Source organism: Lepisosteus oculatus, chromosome 20, assembly GCF_040954835.1.
Source record: "Lepisosteus oculatus isolate fLepOcu1 chromosome 20, fLepOcu1.hap2, whole genome shotgun sequence".
Taxonomy (NCBI): Eukaryota; Metazoa; Chordata; class Actinopteri; order Semionotiformes; family Lepisosteidae; genus Lepisosteus; species Lepisosteus oculatus.
Genome location: NC_090715.1, coordinates 3,117,176 through 3,139,218, shown reverse-complemented (window position 1 = coordinate 3,139,218; position 22,043 = coordinate 3,117,176). Strand labels below are relative to the sequence as shown.

Here is a 22,043-nt window from a genome sequence, read left to right as displayed (position 1 = left end):
AGCCAAAGAAAAAATATCCAAGCTGCTTTGCGGGTGACAGCACAAGAACTTTTTGGAGTCAGAAAGTTAGCGCCAAAGTTCCCTGTCAGCCCATTAAAGAAGTGAAGCTGGCATCCACAGATATTGGAACCATATGTGTGAAAGAATTTTTCTTCTGGTAAGACATTCCAAATACTGTCCCAGAGCCAAACACTTTGGTGTTAGTCTAATTTAAGCAGTATGTTGGAACGAGGTCTTGCAGCTTTGATCATATGGAGATCGTTTGTTACAAATTGAACTAACCCAAGCTCCATTTCTGGTGGATCAGAACCTTGGATTTGTTGAATTAAATGCTTCATTTAATGCAGTTTGAACATGAAAAGAAAGTTGCACGTCGGAATCCGATAGTGAATTTTTCACCTAACCAACAGGTCCCCTTCTTTTATTACTTTTAAACTTAATCCACATTCCGTCCACACTGCTTTAATAAGCCGCAGGCTAGCCTGCAGGAGTTCACGTGTTTCAAGGAGAAACATGAAGGAATAACCTGGTTTTCTAACAGAGAACACATTGCAACTGGACTCCCAGGCATGCTGGAGTTGAAATATGTGCACTCGTATATATATATGTGCACACATTTGTAAGATAGGGGGTACCTTAAGCCAATATAAATAAAAACGGAAGCACAATAATGCTTTAGAATAACAAAAGTCAGTACTAAAAATCCATTGCTCAAAGACAGCAAAGTGATGAATGATCTGCTAACAACACCAGAGTCAAGGTGTAGCCAAAAACAAAAGACTGATGTGCAGAGTAGCAGAAGAGCTGCTCAAAGATGTTTGTATATATTTATCTGTTTAACAGCACTTCCAATGTGTGTCTGATACGTCAGGTAATGAGAAATGATCACCCATCCATGATGCACTTTAGGAAACACTTGCTAATAAAAATATAATGAATGAATAAACACTTATTGGCGCAAACTCCCAAGCCATGTTTTTCAAGATGGCTTCTTTGAATAATTTGAGAAACTGTCAGATCATCATTAAGGTACTGACTTTGAAATACACAGTATAGTTATTAACTTTACATCAGGCAATGCAAAAATTATTCCCAGTTAACCTGTGAATGGGTTTGACACATGACGTGCAATGCAACTACAATTCCCACAATGCCATGTGTGGCCAAACCCAGAGTGCTGACATTTTTTATATACTCCCCCACCCCAACCTTAGCCCTTTGCAGAAACAAGCATTTACACTTTAGCAATGCGTTTGGGCTGATACCCTCATCTTTCCTATTGATTTCTTCAAAGACTGCTTTCACAGTACACTAAATTAAAACACGCTCCGATGGTCACAGTGGAGTTTTTCATTAAGCTCGTCCATGACATGAAGCTGCTTTTCACAGCTCATACAAACCCACTCCCCTATAAAACAAAGGCGATGAAGAAACTGGAGGTTACAGGCGGAGAGAGTGAGCAGGCAGGCGGGAAAGCAGGAGTGTGGCAGGGCACCATCGGGGAAAAACCTCTTCCTACTGCCCTCTACCCTCTACACCTGCCTGTCCAGTGGTCAGTAGCTAACAGTGAGCATACGTCTTTTAATAACGCCATTTCACTGCATTGATGTGGGGGATTTTTAGCAGTATCTACAGGTAAACAAAACATTTTTCTAATACAGATTCCTTACAATTTCAATTACATTTCTCGGAATGTAAATGAAACCAACAGCGTTACAGTGGGACGTGTTAATTGATGTTGTCTTCAAAGACGTGGCTCCGAGTTTCGTCTTTTGCCATTTTTCCTTTCCACTGGAAACACGGTTGCTTGGTTCCAATGCGTCTTCATTTTCCCCTCTACTTTAAACCTCTACTTCCTGACCACTGCTATGAATAACATACAGCTCAGTGCAAAACAAAAAGAAAACAACTTATTGGCTTGATACCATTAATCTTGTTGTTTTTACAGTCTGGTTTATATTTGTAAAGCCTGGATGCCCTTAGTTTGGTGTAAAATGGTGTACTTCTATGGTGTAAAATGCTGTTAAACGTTTATATAACATGATATAAGCTGAACTCAGAGCAAGGCCCTGTTATTTTTCCCTCTTCCTGTAGAAAACAATGGAATTTCACAGCAGACAGTGGAATCAGCACTCTTGTCTCTCACAGACACCATCCACATGTGCCTCACTCACACTGACACCAGGTACAGACCAATTGATCGCAGATCAAAGACAGGAAGCAAGATAATTAAATATAGATATAAATAGATACCGTAACTGCACACATAGATCACAGTTTTAATAAATAACAAGTGTGCCATGTGACTAATTGAAGACCATATTGGTTTCACATGGTCCTAAAGTTTCCTGGTGTCTACCCCCTTGTAGTTTTCAATAGTACAGCAAATGTGCTGAATTCATTGTACTGGCCACCTACCCATAGAAAATAAATCCTACATTCACATATTTACTGCAAGCCAAGAAAATCAATATACAGTCATTTTAATGCAAGATAGCAGGTCACTGTGTATGGTAAAAGAATGATGTTTGCCAGATAATCTCATATTTCTCAAATTTAGTTCTAGATAACAACTAAGCTTAAATTGAAACCCTCCATAAAAAGAAATAGTTATATTCCTTTTGAAATTGCACACAGTTCGATAAGCAGATTGCTCAATTAACGACACATTCAATACACATTTCAAGTCCCGGAGTTTGAACATGCTGGTTCCTCTTGAGAAAGCTGTGTTACAACAATAAATTGTAAAATATAATATGTTAAATATTGTAATCTAACTTCACACTTCGACAAAATAAGAATCTTTTCACTGGAAAGAAAAACTAACATCAAAAAGCTCTTTGAATCACTTTTCAAAAACACTAACTAGGTTTACTGTCATAGCAAGACTGTATAGTCTGTGCTAATTTGAACTGTCAGTGAACTATTTGAAAATGATCCTGAAAGTTATGTCTTCACTTTAACTGTATTACAGCCATGGTTAGAATGATTCACAATGGATGGCAATTTAATTGAAAGGTTGAACTCTTGGTAATGTTTACTGGATACTGTGTGTTGCCAAATATTTAGAATAAATGTTATATTTAAAGCAGACAGTACAGTCACACAGGCAAAGAGACAAAATAACTAGATAATTATGTGTGGTTCAAGAAAATGAAGGAAAGCACTGAAAAGTGAACCCTCAGTTTACAGCTCTGAATTTACAGCAATTGGCAGAAAAGCCTTTATAATTTTTGCCACACTTTTCACTGTTCTGTGAATTAATCCATGGAATAGGATGCAACTGCTCTGTTTTTTTAAGACATAAACCACGCTGGTGTTGATGAGCTGAAAACCATATTTTAAAGAGGGGGCATTTTGTAAACCATGTGTCAGAGTCTGTAGCTGTTTTGTTTTTTAGTGATTGCCTCGCTGAGCACGGAACCTGGGTTCCAAATGACAAGTAAGATGGTAGTCTGTCCATCCGTGATGTAACAGTATTTGAGGGAAATAAGAAACCTGACTGCCTTTACTTCTTAGAAGATACTGTGGGCCACCTTCTTATGATCTACCGTTCAGTTGTGATACAGTTGACCAGATATAGATCAACTGTAGATACCAGCATTGTAAACATGTAGAAAATCTCCACATTGTCACCTTATCTCAATCCCACACTGACTAATCCAGATGGAGGGTGTGAGGATCAAACAGACAGATATTCCCCATGACTGCTCCAACATGCTAGGAAGCAGAATCATCTAAAACAACATCAAATGTTTTGAATATATTAAGTCAAGACAAGTACCCACAGAGAGCCATTTAATCTGTTAATATTATGAAAAGCCTAAGATTGTTATCCAAAGCAATTTATATTTGTACCCCTCTAAACAGCTAGGGATTTTACTGAAGTAATCTGAGAAAAAACACCTTGTTCAAGGGAACAACAGCAGTGACACACCTGGGATTCAAACTCACAACCCCGCAGTTACAGGTCCAAAATCCTAATTGCTACTCCCTAATTAGAATTGACTGCATTAATCACCCTAACTCTGAATGGCACTTATTTTGAGCACCTACATAGACAGACAGAGAGAAAGTCGGATTATTTAACGTATTCTTATTAAAATGGATATGATTGGAAACTTTTATACTGTGACACTTTATTTTTAGGCTACAAAGCCCGTTCGCGTAATTCAGAATTCTGATCGGGCCAACCACTTGCGATGAAATAGCATCACCTGCTTTGTCTGCGTGTTGAAACTGTGACACTTCTTGATGAAAAGGAGCCTGTGTGGAGCTGAGCTCTGCTGTACCTGCTGCTGCTCTTTCATGGGTGATTCCAGATAGATGTGGTTTCCAAGGCGCATTTTGCATATTGTTCCACTAGGTATGCTGATTTTGCTCACTGAACTGTTTCCACACATGGCCTCTGCAACATGGCAATTAAATTGAATGGAAGGAAGAGAAACAACCAGAACTTTCCACTCCGCTGAAGACATGCCATGCAACTTCTGTTTATGTTAAAATAAATCCCTCAAAAGAGATGGCTCATTGTTGACACCTGTGATGTTCGGCTGAAGACGGGAACACTGAGGAGATGAAGGTCCTAGAGAGAGCGTTTTTAAAGCTTTTCCTCCTGCATCCAAAATCTAAAGAGATTTTCTGATGGGAGGCAAAAATGTATTCATTGCACAGAAGCAAAACAGTGGGTTAAAAAATAAAAACTCTCAAACCATACCTTAATGATGTGCTGCATCTGCGCTATGAATTTCATTAAGGCATTTCACAAGGTGTTACAATTATATTTCAGGGAATACCTGGTTGTAATCTCTTGGACCAAGTACCACTGGACAGTGCATTCCTTTGCATTTGAAGATGTATCTTCTGTATGTTATCTGCTCTGGGATGTGTGAAAAATATGATTGGCAGATGCTTCTGCTTCCGAAGCTCAGTCCTCAAGTAGAAGACAAAAGTCCAGGTCAATTTTATTGTTAAATAATGTCTACAAAACAGTAAGTACAGACAATAAGTTTTCTGCTCTGACAGGAATCTAACATCTAAAGAATGTATTTCTAAAATATACATACTATCTATATATTACATTATCTAAATATATATTTAGGAACGTAATCTAAAAACAATGCAATAGCTCCCAAAACACATCATATGATCTGCAAGGTTGGATGAAAATAACTTAAAATGTGACCGTTCTGAATGGGGCTCCAGGCTTGGTTGACTTAGAGTCTGCGGAGCTCACATCTCAGTCAATCTCATTCTGTATTCCATTGTGCTGTTACTAGGATACCAAACAGAATTAAGGGACTCATCATGGTTGATAATCAATAAGTGTGAATCACTACAGAACTCAGCTGCTGGCCATCAGCTGTGTTCTCTCACAGTGAGTGAAGCCATTGCAAATGATTCTCAGTTATGGTTAAGAACAAATGGGGAAAATTGACCCTGAGGTCATATGAAAACACAAGGAAACTTGAAAGAAGCTAAGGAGGATTTATTGAAACATAGGCCCCTACACAGTTATAAGTAATTTCATTGCATTTTCGTCCTCTTTCTAAAGCATGTGTAATCTAAAACCTAGAGTATAAAATTGTAAATTGCAGTTACAGTGCACCTCCGTTAAATAAATGTTTTGGCACACCTATTTTGAACTACATTTAAATAACAGTCAAGATAAGACGAGAATCAAAACCAAACAGAATTCTCCTAAACGTCAAACACCGTTCTTGAAAAATCGATTTCATTTTAGCACTGAGCAAGAATTAGTTTTAGTTAAGGCATGTTGCAATCCATATTTTAAACCATGCACACAGCTAATAAATACTGTGCTAAATGACTTTATTAAATACAAACAGATCTGTTTTAATCTTTCAAGAGAAAGTGAGTTTTTGTTGTTTTTTTTTAAATCTCCTACAGAATTTCTGCAAATGTTTTCTACTTTCCCTAAGCATAAAAGTATAACAGAGATTCTCTGCGTCAGTCAACACATGGGGTTTATTAAGATAAAGCTCTCAGTTCCTGAAACGAATAAGGAGCTTCTCGCAGCCCATCACTATCTTAAAGACAAGCCTGATGGAAACAAGGCAAACTAAAAGTGATGATATCCGATAGCTTATTTGTAGGAGCAGGTATTTACATCTATATTTTGGCGGGTTTTCCAGTGAGTACCAGTCATAAAGTTACGTTGAAAATGAAAACAATACTTCACTGTTTCTATTGCCATTCATGTCGACTTTTGTTTCAGACTAAAATAACACTTTGCTGGAGGGTATTTTCTTAGTGCCTGCACATCTGAAAGCAGGGCCTGTGGAAGATGTTTGTGTTGGGCTGGCCCTGGCCTACACTAATAACTTTGTGATGATGTATCGGTGAATTTCTACTTCAATGTCCTCTCTGAAACTGAGCTTAGACTGGCTCTTATCTTCCAAGCCATCTGGATGAGTGTCTGGTTTTTGATTTCAGAAGGGAAAGGGGCCTGGATCTGTGTTTCTGTGCTTGCGCACAGAGAAGTGGAAGACCTTTAGACAGGTCGAGGGAAGGATTAGCGCAGATGGATGTTGTGAAAGCAGCAAACATTTGAGAACTTTGAAGACAGCAAAAGAAAAAAAATGCACCTTCACCAAAATAAAGAAAACCTTCAATAGACTGAAAGAATAATAGAACATTCACTTCCAGAAATTAATATTCATAACTATAACAAGAAATACATTACTTGAAATACCCTGAAGAGGAACCTAACTTTTAAATCTATTAATGTTACAAATGCTCCTGAAAATCTCTATACAGAATGAATACACTCTTTAAACTATTTACTTTGAGAATTAAACCTGTAGCAGAGAAAGTATGTATGATCAGGAGCAGAGCATAAACAGAATCGTGTTCAACAACACAAAGAGGTGAGTTTTCACATTTATTTAATCAAGAAGATAAGGTCAGGCTGTGAGTTAAGGGCTCAAGTTCAATGTCTGATTTCTCTTTTAACTTGACACTGGTCTTTTGTGGTTCACACCTCCAGGCAGTTGAGTATCACAAACTATTTCCACAAAGAATGTTGTTTTTGCTCAAACCCCTCAAAACTCCTACTGCAATGGGAGAGTTCTTAAAGTATTAATTAATGTCATCTTTTATGTGCTGATAAGCTGTGGAAGCTGCTGCTGCTGGAAGTATTTTTTTAAGTCAAAGGCTAAGCAGGTCACAAACTTCAATCCTTCACCCTGATCTAGCAATTAAAATGCCAAGGAATCTGGATCCATACCTTATTTTGATGTCTTAGTTTTTCTCTTTTTACTCTGTAAGCAGTTTTATTTTGTGGTCTTCATTAGAAAAATGTAGGGAAAATAAAAAAACCTCAGTCCTTCACTGGTCTAAGAGGCTATTAGCACAAAATGTGTTTTGCTAAATAAATATACTTGAGGAAAAATAGATTTCCTAAAACGCCACCGGCGTTCTTAAACTAAAATGACCCGTACAGTTTTTTTTCATTTATTTTATTCCCAAAAAACAAAAAACACTTTGTTAAGGAACTTTTTTATTATTTATCAACAACTATTTATCTATTACTAGAAAAGAAGTTAAGACTTAACATAGTTATAAAATATTATATGTGTATGAACTAAAAGGCATTAAAATGCAACAAATTCCACTGGTTCCAACTCTCTTTACTATTTGTTGCATTTGTAATGTCTCTTGGTACAGTATATCACGTGTGAAGAACGATTTCAAAGACGCTGTTTTTTTTTAATGAAACAGAAGTGGTAGATGTACAGTTGTTTGGGCCTCTAAGAAGGATAATCTGGAGAGCAGTTTTTACAAGGATGTTTTTACAACCTCAGTAACAATAAAGTGAATAGGTAAAACATTCAGTGATTAAATTTAATGAATAACAGGAAGGTTTAACACCATTCTTGGTATCAACAATGAAAGGTTACCCTCTACTTTGAAGGGTTTTATGACTTTAGCAGCTTAATATAAATCCAAACTAAATGCTTATTATTTGAAGAGGTATTAACAAGGAAGCAATTGTAATGTGGCATGATCTGTTTGTGATTAACCGCACAACTGGACTGGACATCATAAACTTGATGAGAGTGAAAAGTGAGATTGCCGATTGTTACAAAGGCATTCCAACAGCTGTGAAAAACCATCTTAAATTCTACCTTAAAGTTACACACGCAGGTGTTCGCGCACTGGAGAACTCGGGCTTATTCTCTTTATTTATCGTTAACCCACGTTAATATTCACATAAGTTAATAACCCGAATGCCCTTTATTCCTGGTAAAGGACACAGCACCATGAGGTCTGTCCTGGAAGCACAGATCATCAGGTGGGACTATCTAATCTGTCTCAGGACACACACAGGGACAATTTTACAGACACCAATTTACTCACATCTCGTTGAGAGGTGAGAGGAAACCACCTGGAAAAAAAACATACAGTTGGCATGCAAGCGCCATACACAATGTACTCTGGAATCAAACCCAGTACTCTGAACGCAGAAGGCTGTGAGGCAGCTGAACTATACACTATGTCACTGTGCTGCCCAGAAATATCACACAGACCCTTAAACACTGACCATGAAGTCATCATAACATTTAACTTCAAGGCTTAATTAATATCATCATGCGCACGAAAGACAATTACTCAAATAAGAAAAGTCATCAATAATTAGGGTACTGCTTCTGGGGACACAGATCACCAAAATGAGAAAACTAAAAAACGCCAAGGGAGAACCAAGATGGGGTGCCAGTCTACTGAAGAGAAAAAGGTCAAATGAGAAACCAGGGTCACACACCACATATTCTGTTAAAAATATTGGTTCACAAGTGGCTTCAATTTTCAATTTTTACGCAAGTCAAAGTGCTTTAACAGGGGTCAGTTACACCTCAGGAATCCTGTGGAAGGGCCTGATGAGGAAACTCCATGTTGAGAGGTGTAGATTTTAACAGATAAAAAAATAGAAATCGAACAAAGGCAGAGGGAATTGTGAAAGTGTACTTGAAAGTAAAACAGAAGGATTATCGGTCTTTACTACCTGAAAAGCCTGGCTTGAGTACCAGCATGCCTCTCTCCGTGCAAGTATCAAGTGATCAAAGCAACGCCAACAACTTTGCAAATATGCTAATCTGAGTGTTTTCATAAAAATGTCAGCCTGTCTCAGACACAGCAGAACAGCACAGATTAAGACCGATTGCCTAAGAGAAGAGAAAATGACGGAGAAGAGAAAGAGAAGCTGAGATTCCAAAGACGTCTTAATTAACAATGAATGCAGCGCTCTTTTGTTCAGAATTTTATTTGCGTTGAGGACATACTCACAGAATGTAGCAAGTATCTGCTACCCAGGGAGTATCAGCAGTGTGGCTTCTGCATACAAGGTGTGGGCAACAGAAGACGCTATTCCTGCAGATCAGCCAAGTTAGAGCTAACCATTCGGGAGTTAATAGATTTGGTTGGCGTGATATACAGTAGCCTTCTTGTACAAGAAAACCCTCTGATGTTAATTGGATGAGAGTATAATTGAGCTGAATGCTTCCCAATCTTCAAATTCCTATGGCACTATCACATACCAAGCTTTACTTGAAACCACCCTTGTCACTATGAATAATATAAGGTGTTTAAAATGTTTTGATTATTGACATTAAGACATTTTTCAGCCTCCTTCTTGTAATTTCTATAATGTTTTATTCTTCAGTGCAGCATTATTGCTGGCATCTAATGTGGGTTTGTTTATGTATGTATTTATTTTTGTCTTTGTATGGTGTTTTTTTAATGCATTGCAAGTTCAGTGCTCACATTTGTATTCCTGTGATTTTAGGGAGAATTCTTCAGAACAACTGTCAAGCTCATCAAAATGGAAAGAGATATTGAAGCTAACAAGATCCCTGACTGACTGATGGATTTTCTTTTTCTTATTCCTCCCCTTTCTTGTCAACTTTCAGGTGCCTCTGTAGTTTTAGTCAATGCGTGGGTGATGTCAGCGTGGAATGAGGTGTACTGTACCGCACTTTCGTACAAATGCATCCATAATGATCATGTTTTGTTATCACTCGGTTGCCTAACTCCCGTTTTTCTTTCTGCTTTTAAATTTGCAGGTTGAAAAAGGCTTTTCTGAAAAAGATTTTCCGTTACCTTTTACATTATTTTGATGGTTTTAGATGTTTTTGAACTTGTGTTAAAACCAGCAGGTTATTGTTTGCCTCTCCTTCGGTCTCTCCTCCTGTTTTCCGGAACAGTGACATTTGAATCTTTTCCGTACTGCTGCCTAGTCATCCCAGATTGGGTGTTATAAATTTGGTTTGTGTGATTTTCAGTGCACACCGCTTTGCATTTCAGAAGAGGAACAGATGCACCTGGACTGAAATCACTTTTTATTAGTTGCCAGCTCCTACAGCCCACAACAACTAACTTGGAGAGGCCAGGAGTGTTCACACAGCTGTTTATAGAGGCAATAAACTTCTGTGCAGGTGAGGGCTTTGGACAGTGCTTTAAGAAGTTTTCTCATCCTTCAATGCAGGCCCTCTAAGCAATGGCATATCACTGGCAGGCTCTGAGTAACAACAACAGAACAGGTTGACAAAATTAAAGTGGCTCGTCCCTCATTTACGCGTCATTTCATTTTTGACCCCTGTAGGAAAAGATCAAAGTGCTCTCAAGGCCTCATCTTATTTCACAGTGGTTTAAGGGAAATCAAGAGGACAGATGAAGAGTCTGGTGGTAGAAGCTTCGGAATTGTTGTTTTTCCCCTCTTAGATCCATTAGATGATAAATCCTGACTCATTCAGTCTGGGTTTAATACCAGGAACTCCTGATGACTAAAACTACACTTTGTCAATTCGTTAGCATGCTCTTGTTCTCACATCAATCAGAACGAACGTTTTTTAATGGCTAGTGTTGCAGCCAGCAGAAATAAAGATACTGGTTAGCATTACAAGGAAACGCGCTGAAAAGCAGAAACACATGCTAGTAAAGCATGAGTTCTGTGACCTCCATGCTCACGCAGAAAATTATTTAAGCAAAAGAAGTCATCTTCCTAGATAAACCGTATCGCACAATCACAGAGGCAGTCTGTAGTATGATATTTTATAGAAAATACGTTTTTCTTATAATAACGTGGTTGTTTTAAAACATACCAGCTACTTACTAACAAGCATATTGATGCTGAAATCCATATTGGCCTGGAAAGGCTTTTACTATAAGGATAGTCAGAACATGAGCATTTTGTTGCATATTGCAGGTCCACCGATCAATACTGTTATAGCAATAACTATTTAATCTTCTCCCACCTTTATACAACCGAAAGCCATTGCTTCAGCCTTACTGAGCCACAGTAAGGCTAATGTGTTGTCAGTGTAACTCATGCATAGGGATGGATAGACCAACCAACTACCAGCAAATGAGGACTAATAGGCAACCCTGCCTGACATCATCAAAAGGCAACAGTTAGCACTCCTGCTGGAATTCAGGGTATAATTATAGCTCTTGGTTGAGCCACTGAGATACTCCATTCATCTTGTAAACTGATGATAGGAACACTAAAAGGAAACTCGGATCTCCAAGGTGTTTGGTTAGATGGAGCACAGGCGATTCCCTTAGACAAACAATATAAACTTTCTTTTAGCCTTATTCACTTAACATCTTTTGCTAACCTCAGAGGCCATTATGACATTTGCCAAAGGAAATTATAATTTAAAATAAGCTTTTAAAAAAATCCCCAGGTGGGGGAATGGATCAATAAAAATAGACTTGAAATAATCAATAGGAAATAGACTTAAACGAGTCACCATCCCTTCAGCAAAAAAGATCAATGCCTTGCGTTAAGTAGCGATAACCCCCCCACCATTTATAATCCTCTGCATGTCCAGACTGTACTGGCTTCACATGGGTCATGAACTGAAACCAGGTGGTTAAACCACATGCTATCTCCATCCCTCCCCCCACTAAAGAAAACAGTTACAGAATATTTTATCTGATAGCTCCAGCCAGCAGGTCCTTATTTCACTCTGTGAGGAGATGAGATGCGTACCCCCAGCGCAGAACTGCACAGCAGGGGATTCTGGGAGGTCAAATGCTTTCCTGCTCCAGTCAGGAGAAACACTAGGCCCAAGATAACAAACAAACACCGGGTCTAAGACGGAAGGAGAGTAGGCACACATCTGTTTAACTGCGAGAAAGAAAATCTAATCCCCTCATTAATTCTTTAACACGGCACATATCCTAGAATTTGTTTAAACTACAGTAAAGGTAATAGCATTACAAATGCCCCAGTGCTCTTGTGTATACCCACTGCACTCACTGTACAGAGCAGGAATAATAAGCAGCTGTTTGGCGCTTGCTTTCAAGTAAGCTGTGGCGCAGCCCATGGGGTGAAAATGTTAAGTGATAAAAAAACAGTGAGATGTGGAACACCGATGTTGGGGAAATTGTTTGAAGGAGGGTGTTTGCACACAGAGGCTATTCCAGCAACTGGCACACTTCATTCTCCACAGCCTGGTTCCGTCTTTCTTACTGAGGACCGACGCCAAACAAACAGACAATCCCTAAAAAATGTCTAAATGAATATCAGATCACTATAGTTTGGTTAAACATCTTACGATGCTATTATTATTATTATTATTATTATTATTATTATTCTTCCATGTATTTACTTTTGGAACTTTCTGTTTTTTACAAAAAATCAGGAGAAAGAAAAGATAGATTTTCTGCCGAAATGGAGAAAGCAAAGCGCCGAACAGGAGCCTCACCCCCCCTGTGATCTGCTGTTCCAAGGGCACAGAATGAAAGTGCAGCAGGCACAGACGACGCCGGCTGAGGTGTGAGCTGGTACCACGGAGCCCCGCACAGCTGTGGCACAGCACTAAGGATTCTGCTGCATCGCTGCAGCACACTGACACCACCAGGAAAGAGTGTGACAGGAGATTCAGACATTCCCTCAGAAAAGGGCACTAGTGAAGCGCAGGAACGAGAATCATCTGTTTCCTTCCAGCAGAGTTTATAACCTCCCTCCCTTAGCTTTGTTCCTTATTACTTCTGCGGCACTAGGTTCCCTTGTATTGGCACACACCATAAATAATATAAGATTATGCTACAGCTAAGAAGATGAAAACATGCAGTATGTAAGCCGGGCCCTGGTGGATTGATACATAGCAAAAGCATACAGGAAAAGACAAGAGGCCCAGATGCCAGAGAGTGCGACACACTGCAGAACTGTGTTGTGTATCCCAGTAAACACATTCATTTGCTTGTCTGCCATTTCCTCTTCTCAGATCTTACAGAGTGACAACACGTGTCAGTGTCAGCCTCAGGTCCTGCCGGCAACACCTGAAAAAGCGCGCCAGCGAGGCAGTGAAAACAAACAGCACAGCCCGCGATTGTAGTGATAAAGCAGTGGTGTCAGCACAGCCTCTCGGGAGCGCTAATCTGGAGCTGTCATGTGATCAGGTCTGCCTGTCTCTCCTGTGTTGGGATGTCATATTCCCCCTCGGGTTTGGGGAAGAGAAACAAACACTACTTTTGATTATGAGGCTTGGCTCCTTACTTCTGTTACCTTTGGAAAACAAGCACAATATAAATAACAACAAGTACCCTGGGCCAGACCTCGACTATATGTGCATAAACACACACACACACATCCCTCCAAAATCACCACCTAGTATTAAACACACAGGATGAATTCCTGCTCGCCAATAAAAAAAAAATTCTCACACGCTTCATGTTGTTTCCCTTAGAAAACCAAGCTTTATGTAACACAGACAGCTGTTATGCGATCTAAAGTTACACTTAATTTTTTATAGCTGGTTATTGCATGTTTCAGATGCAACAATGATGTGTGCGGGCTTGGGTTACCATTTTGAATTTCAAGTATTGTGTAACCGTAAGACCCATTCACCAATAAATCCTTTCTGGAGACGGTTCAACAGCAGCAATATGGTTCTGCTGTTTAAGTTCTGCTTTGTCCTCCAGTTATTGCTTTGGAACACAATACAATGTTACATTTTCATAGCTTAACCCTGACTACATTCACTTTATCTCAGGGAGACAAGGTTAAGATTGATAGCTCTAATTAAAAGCAGGGCTCCTCTTTTTTTTCCAGTAACGTCAGGTTTATTTTACAGGAACTTTAACATTACCTTTTGTTTGGGTAATTATAGGGTGAACTGATTAGAGAGCCTGTAGCCATAGAGGTGACAGACAGACTGCAAAGTAACCCAAGTAACCTTTTTCAATATTACATCTTTCTCTATTGTGCCACACCAGTAAACTAATTTCGCCCCCAGGGCAATCTTATATTTACTTTTTTGTATGGGAACAATAAAATACTTTTAAATCCTGCAGCGATGAATACCAAACAAAAGGTTAAGGGATCAATTTACCCATCCAGCAGCTTTCGACTTGGCACAAAAAAAGTGTCAGAGCTCCAGAACAATAGCAGTCCAGCCAACAGAGCTACAGGCCAGACAAGGAGCAGATGACATGGCTCTTCAGCCATTTAACATACTTTCCTATGCCAGCTACAAGGCATTACCAAGCATGACATTATAAAACAAAATATGTGTCAACCATATTAAAGAATACACTAATCTGCTGTTTATTAAGTGTGGGGTAACTTGACCACAGTAATTAAATGGAGATTTAAGCATGATAAAGTCAGTAAAAGTCAGTGTCACATGTGGCATTCAATGCCTTCCAGTACCATATGGAGCATTAAATGTGTGAAAGAGCATAATACCAGATCGCATACCGCGAAGCTTGCCAATCAAAAGCAACTGTTCATGACAGCAAGCCGTACTTAACAAGGATTTTGTGTTCTGATATTTTGAGAGACAAACTTTTCACGTCTTTGCATAACAAAATGTTAGGGTAAGCTTTTCCAGATCTGCAGACGCTGGCTCTTGTCATTCACCCGAGTATGAAAATGAGATAGCGCGCACTTAAAAGTCAGGAGCATTTCCTTTAAACTGCCGCCTTCACTCGGCTTTGTTTCCTCTGATCCTCACGAACACTTACATCAGCCGACGATCATTTTTAAACTCCGGGATCACATTTGTGTTAAGAACACTTAGACACGGCAGCTTGATTGAGTTAAAAAGCCTATCAGTGCAAGCTCTGTTTTCACTAGCAACTCACAAGAAAGCTGGCGTTTAACTCTTTGTGTCGCGGTTTCAACCTCGTCTCTTATCAGAAGCCAGTTTCTGTAGCTTGATGTCACGTCTCCAGCATTTCAAAGGCTTTGTACAACTTCGGGACTGTATGGGAACTCTGGCATTCATTGTGTTAAACTGTAAATTGTGTTGTGAGGCAGAATTGTGGACATTATAACCTAGTGCTGCGTTTGCTTTATTTGGCTGTTGTGTGAGGGTCTCCTGAAGTTACATTAGCTTGCAGGCCTAGCTGCTATTTTATGTTAATGACCTACACAATGAGAATGTTGGCTCTTAAGCCTCCCACATCTTCTTATCGTTAAAAGCATATCTGTGCACAATTATATTTATTTATAGACTACTTTTAATCACTTACGATCCAATTGTAACCCATTTTATTGCAGATATCTGACAGAATCTTTTGTCAGCTAATAATTCTTTCATAGTTTAGCTGGATCACACCTATTAACACAGCTGATAAGATAGTGTGCCTGATGGCCTTTATAAGCAGGTTAAACATTAGAGCAATTCGTAAGGAGTCTAAATAGTGTCAATACTTCTGATTGCCAAGACTTTCTCCACACAAACACACCTGACCTCTGCTTTAGATCCCAACAAGCTACTCCCAGACTGCACGATCTTCATTTAAAAACCACAGAAGCCATCTAAAATGTGATGTGCAGCCCACACCATTGTCTGTCTTTCTGTAAGAATGGTTTCTTGCAGCCTGAGTATGATGAAGTAGGTCACAATTATTTCTTAGTCACAAAAAAGTCTTTGGAAAAGAAAGCAACAGTACAATTAAGATAGTAAGTACACGATTAATTTTCTATAGATGCTGCATTCTGCTGCACACAACCCAATGCTTGGGAAAAGTGTATAGCTTGTATAAGTTGGCTTCCATGAAAAAGAACTCTGCTGTTATGGGCTCTAAAGGAATATTCTACCAAGCTAAAGGGGGAAAAGGCCTGCATTGTTCCAATCCCTGTAGCTCTGTCTGTGTCTCTAATAAGCACCTGTGGTGTTGTATCTGTGGCTGCAGGAGAAGGGGGCGATACCAGAATGAACATCGATTGACAGAATGGGTCCAGGTGATCTCTCTGCCGAACTCGAACCCATGCACTTCCTATCACCAGAGTCTGGGGAAGTGCCTACACCTCACTACAGCTCCGGCCTTTGTGTTGGAAACTGCACAATTTACACTGTAGGCCTTTATCATCAAAAACAAAACAAAAAATCACTAGGATAATGTTACATCTTGTTAGAGTTTCACAGCAAACGCTGCTATCAGCACCTGATGGAATGGAACCAAGAATAATTCCAATCTCCCTTATCAATGGCAGAAATCAAATTTACATATTCAAGCCCTTCAAACTGATAAGGCAGCCCTTGATGAATGTGTTGTGATGAAAAGATACCTGTAGCCTGTTTGATCAATGTCTTGAAAAGAGAGTGCCTTTCAGCAAGCACACTCAAACATTCCTCATCCCCCCTGTGATTAATGTTAGTAAATGGCTGGGGTCAGTGTCTGTTGCTCATTCAGTATTCACCTTAAAAGAGGTCACCCCTTTGTAAATTAGTCACCTAAAGAGATCAACCTGGTGCAAGACCTGTCTTGGGTACTTTGCTGTAGGATGAGAAACTTTTGCGTCAACCACAGCTCCACCAGGAGAAAAACCGAAAACTAGACGAAGTGGGACAAAAAGGAAATCATTTATATGTGGAACCTGGGTGGCTGGGCAGTTAGAGAGGTTTAATTAACCTGATTTCTCGGATTTGTAACTGCAGAATCATGGGTGTAAAAGCATCCTGAGTGGGTAAAAATACATTAAAAAATGAACTAATAATGGTCACCTGGATAGGTATGAATTAGTCAATGAAAGAAGAAGAAGAAAAATGTTTTGTTTCCTTTCTTCTCTTTTCAGCATGGAATAAACCTTTACTCGTTCCTTTCCAGCCTGCGCATGCTGACGCAGCTCCCTGCTTGAACTACTTCAGCCTACTTCTGCTGTGACCCACTATGCCTTTCCTCTAAATCTTTTTCTACATCCCTTCTCTTCCTCCCTGGGATACTTGCCCTCTTCTCTCACTAAACCAGCATTCCATCTCTTCGAAACGATCTGCTCCAAGACCAGGCTTCCCAACCACCTCCACGCCCAGAAAAGGCTCCACAGCCGAAACGCTACGTTTCCTTTCTTCTCTTTTCAGCCTGGAATAAACCTTTACTTGTTCTGTTGCAGCCTACGCATGCTGACGCAGCTCCCTACCTGAATTAGTCAATGCCGGCTTGGCGACACCCAATACCTGCAGAAGGAAAGGACAGCTGACTGCAGAGAGCTGTCTTCTCACTCTCTCCACCGCTGGGTGGTCTCTCCAAAGCCAGGAGGGTGGGAAGCGCTGGCCAGTCATGGCTCCATGGGGAAGATGGCACTGCTGTGGTCCACACTGCACCTGTGGTGAAGCAGGAGATTAAAGTCTTTCCTCTTTGCTCTGTATACACACCCCTCTGGGCCCAGCCCTGGAGAAGAAACTGGAAATGTAAAAACAAGGCCCAGGTTCATTTAAAAACAAAAAAAAACAGAAAACAACCACAAAGTCCTGGCAGTATGGTGACACAATTTCTAGTGCCCTTCAACCCTGTCACAGACCCAGGTTTTTTCACCCAGACAAAATCCTGCCCCAGCCCCAGAAAATCTTGGGACAAACCTAGAGAGCACATTGAGTGCACATGGACAAACTCCTTGAATACTCGAGCCTTGTATTGATGCACGTGTATGTGCACATCATTTTTGTCCCTTTCAGAGCATATCTATAATAGTATACAGTACATAACATCATTCACTTAAGTTCTGACAGGCTCTCGTATGCTTTAAAGTTAATGCTGACTCTGAAAGCACAATGTACTGTTTATCGATTTACATGTGCTGAGCACTTATTTAAAAGGATTTAAACGGAACACGGTCTTTGCTTTTTGTGAGCAGCTCTTTCAAATGTGGATATCAAGTAATGATAAATCTCTGCTTTTATGGTCCTATACAGTACTACATGCAGTACATCTTATATCGTTCCTGCCTGTGTGACTGTCTGACTGTGTCAGTGAACAAACAGCCTTGTTTTATATATGTATGGAGGACTGCCATCACATAAGAACCCTTTCAAAAACACACTGGAAAATTCTCCTTTTATTTATATTCTTCTGCTTTGTAAACAGCTCATTTTTGTTATATTTTATTAATGGCATTGTTTAATTAGTTTAATTAAAGAAGCCCCATCATTCTGTATAATTTCCCTTGTTTAATCAAAAATCCCAGTTGCCATTTAGAAACAGGAAATCTCTTGCCTCTGGCTGCCAAGGTTTATAGGAATTACTGTATGGAATTTATCTTAAAGGAGGATCAACACTCAATTACTACGCTGTTTTTTTAAAAACTGACAACCGTATACTCCTTCCAAGGACTACCAGGGGAGATTTAATGTCTACAAAGGAGATGGGAAAGTGGTGTTGTTAGCAATACTGAGCCAGATCCCGCATTTTCCACTTTTCCCCACAGTGTGTGGAGGCCTGCTGTTTAAGTACCGCCGATACAAAGCCTTTTTTAGCTCAGCGTCTCATATGGTGTATTTCAAGTGCTAGCAGGCTGTGAGGCTCTCAGGACAGCTACGAAAGTGGACGAAACCCAGGTAGCAGGCCGGTTAGATTAAGTTTGCTTTGTTGGAACCACTGTGTTCATATATATTTTACCCCAGTATTATTGGGGGGGTATCTGTTCAGGCAGGTTCACATTCAATGGACTCACATGGCCTTTGGAGATGTGGTATAGAGCGTATTTGTCCATTTAAAAACGCACAGTGATACAAGACTTCCAACTGATTTTCAGAAGGATCACCTTCTCGTTATCAGGAATGTCCTTAAACCCCATCTAACACCTAAACCCCATGCCATGCCAAGCACAATTCAATACAGTAACACACTACTAGTGCAACATACATGAATCACAGCCTCAGTGTGTTGTGTTGAAATTCAACAGTTAAAAAAAAACAAATTAACATTTAGTACGTGTTTCCACCCAACTCCATTGCCGCACATGTAACTAAATAAAACAGTTGCCTCACAAACACTTCAATTATTTTTTAATTTTAAAATTATAACTGTAATAATGAAAAAAATGCTGGGCCTTTCAATAGTGCAGGAGTTAAAGAAAATGTAAACAGAAAATACAAATGTAAACAGAATAATATATGATTCTGAATAAATAAATAATAGCAGAAACAAATAACTTAATAAATTGTTTAACATTGCAAAGAAAAGCTTCCCCACAGAGTCTGGGCTGAAGGTGCAATCATATAACAGGGCTGAGCTTTTGCAACTATTTCAGGAAGAGGAAGAATTCAGTCTCCAGGCCCCACACTAAGAGTGGGCTTTGCTTGCATTACAGTCATTACAAACTGCTAAATTTATTTTCAGCCCAGTTGGCAATGAACATCACTCAGAGATGAAAACTGGTTTAAAGACAATTACAGAACAAACGGCCTTAAAAAGACCCCTGAAATAACACAGTTTCTCAGATTGTATCGATGAGAATAGCATTACTGCAGATTCTAAGTAGAAAATGTGCTTTTTTGTAATGCAACACACAGACAGGTAACTTGATCGTCATAAAGCCCCGGCTGTCAGAAGAGTTTTCATCGCAACGCTGCCTGCGAGACTGGAAACAAATTCAGCACCAGAACGCAGAAGGCATCTAGTGTTTCATGGTAAGTAGTAGGACCTGGTCTGATAATGTTATTTTACTAAATGGCCAACTTAAAGGTCAGTTACAACTGACTTCCTGGGCAATAAGGCCTGCGTTGGAAAGAGATTTGCTATTTATTGACTGCAGATGAAGTGGGTGAATACACAAGCGCTGAACATCCATTCTCTCCAGACCTCGTCTTCTAAAAGAGAACAGAAAAATGCTCAGCAGCAGGAAAGCAGGGAGTTTTGGACACTGCTGTAGTGCTCTCGCACTGCATGTCATTCAATCCCACTGCATTATAATGCAAAACAGAAAAGCTGTTACAAACAACCCACAATACTAGACCACAGTATTATTGGATTAGTGTTGTCCCACTCCATTTTAACTCTCAGTCTTGACCAAAAACTCTAAAGCTCCATTGCAATCTCAACCTCTGACAGGGTTTAAACCAGAAACCCATTTCTGCCACTGACAAGACAATGATGTGGTCTTTTGTTTTACTTATCTTTTTCCCCCCTATAAAACATACTTTAACACCATGAAAAATCATGTCTGCTGACACAGCAGGTGTGAATAAACCGAGCCCAGTGTTAACCTTGAGTATAAAATTAAAAGCAAAACTGCACAGAGCTTTTTAGGATTGTCCCCCTGACCAATGATTGTAAAGCATCTCAATCCATTTTCTGACATTTTGACAAGCTGTAAATGTCCCTCTTTCTTAATTATATCAGAACAGCTTCATGTATTTATTTTCCAGGATAACAATCCAAGAAAAGACTGCGTTCATGCAAAACAAATGGGCAGGATCAATATTGGCAGACAGTGTTGCTTGTAATTCTGCAGAACCAAGCCAGAAAATGTCTCGTTGCTGTGATCTATCAGTGCTCTATTAAAATTTATAAACACACAGCGTCAACAACAATGTTTGCATACTGCGGCAGTTCTTTTATATACTAATCAGAGATGTCTAAGTCTGGAATGGAAAGACCTTTTGTAGGCACTATTTGTAGAACGACTTTTAGAAATACACCTTATGGCTGTTCTCTGTGGTGCACTTTACCTTCAATGGAATATCTTCACAGCTTTGAAATAAATGACTCAGGAGAACTGCTTGGGCCACATTACTATTCAAATGATTCAACATTAATAATAATATCTTTAATACTAACATTAGTAACTGCAATAATTAATGTATGAATAATCACTATTATGAAAAGCATTATCAATAATTGTATGAATAATGTACATGCATAATGAATGAAGTTTGCCTGGAGCTATTATCTGGTGTCTTTCCTCTTATCCAGAACAGAGACTCTACATCGTAGTGGTAGCAGAAATGATCAAATAACAGCACACAACCACTGGCCTTACATTGTATTTTTTATCCTAAAGTGCAGTAGACAAGTCTTTAAAGCAAAGCTTTAACACATTTAATTTGAATTCACAGATGTGTCTTTGTCTTGTTTGGCTTCATCAGAATCCTGGGGTAGATACACAGGGACAACAGAGATTTGCATTCTCACATTTTCATTCTTTATCAGAGCTAATAAGAACTGCCTGCACCTCTGTTCCTCCATCAACTTTTCTTCTAGAGCAACACACACAGCATATCTGCGCTCAGCAATTATATGGACCTTTACAAATAATACTTATTTAAACACTTATTTAAATTCTTATGGTATTACAATTATACACTCTAAAAATATATTTTCACTGCATCAACATCTGTAAAATGCCATTTTTATATTGTCGTTTCTACAAATTAAAATAATGATAAATTCACCTCCAGGACAATCGTTTTAAAATCTTCATATGTATCCAAATCTTTTTAACATAATCACTGCAGTGCTTTCAGGAACAAATATGCAGTGTTTAACACAGCAAGAAAAACCTCTGAACTCAGCAGTAAATATACATATACAGTATGTAGTCATATCCTTCAGCTGTTGTTTTAGTCTTTTGTACAAAAAAAAGTGGGTATTTAAGGAAAAACTAACCTGCTTTGTGCCATGATCTATCTGTGAGCGAGACGAGAAAGCATATTGTGTTGAGCAGCAAACTACAGAGTTTTAATCAGTCCTCCAGAGTCGCTACAGTCCTGAAGCCATAAGTCTCAAAGGAGGCCACTCTTGCTAAATATTCACTTTCACTCATTTAAAAGCTACGAGCCTGTGTTGAG

General features: G+C 39.3%; 1 long non-coding RNA gene across 5 annotated transcripts in view; it reads right to left on the bottom strand.

Moving 5' to 3' along the window:
- Window positions 1–22,043, bottom strand: part of LOC107080047 (uncharacterized) — an 81,064-nt gene that overhangs the window by 49,685 nt on the left and 9,336 nt on the right. For 3 of the 5 annotated variants that reach the window (XR_011182805.1, XR_011182804.1, XR_001480948.2), the window contains exon 2: window positions 17,396–17,579. This is a non-coding gene — a long non-coding RNA (uncharacterized lncRNA). The remainder of the gene's footprint in view (window positions 1–17,395; window positions 17,580–22,043) is intronic. The other 2 variants (XR_011182807.1, XR_011182806.1) reach the window with 1 other exon arrangement.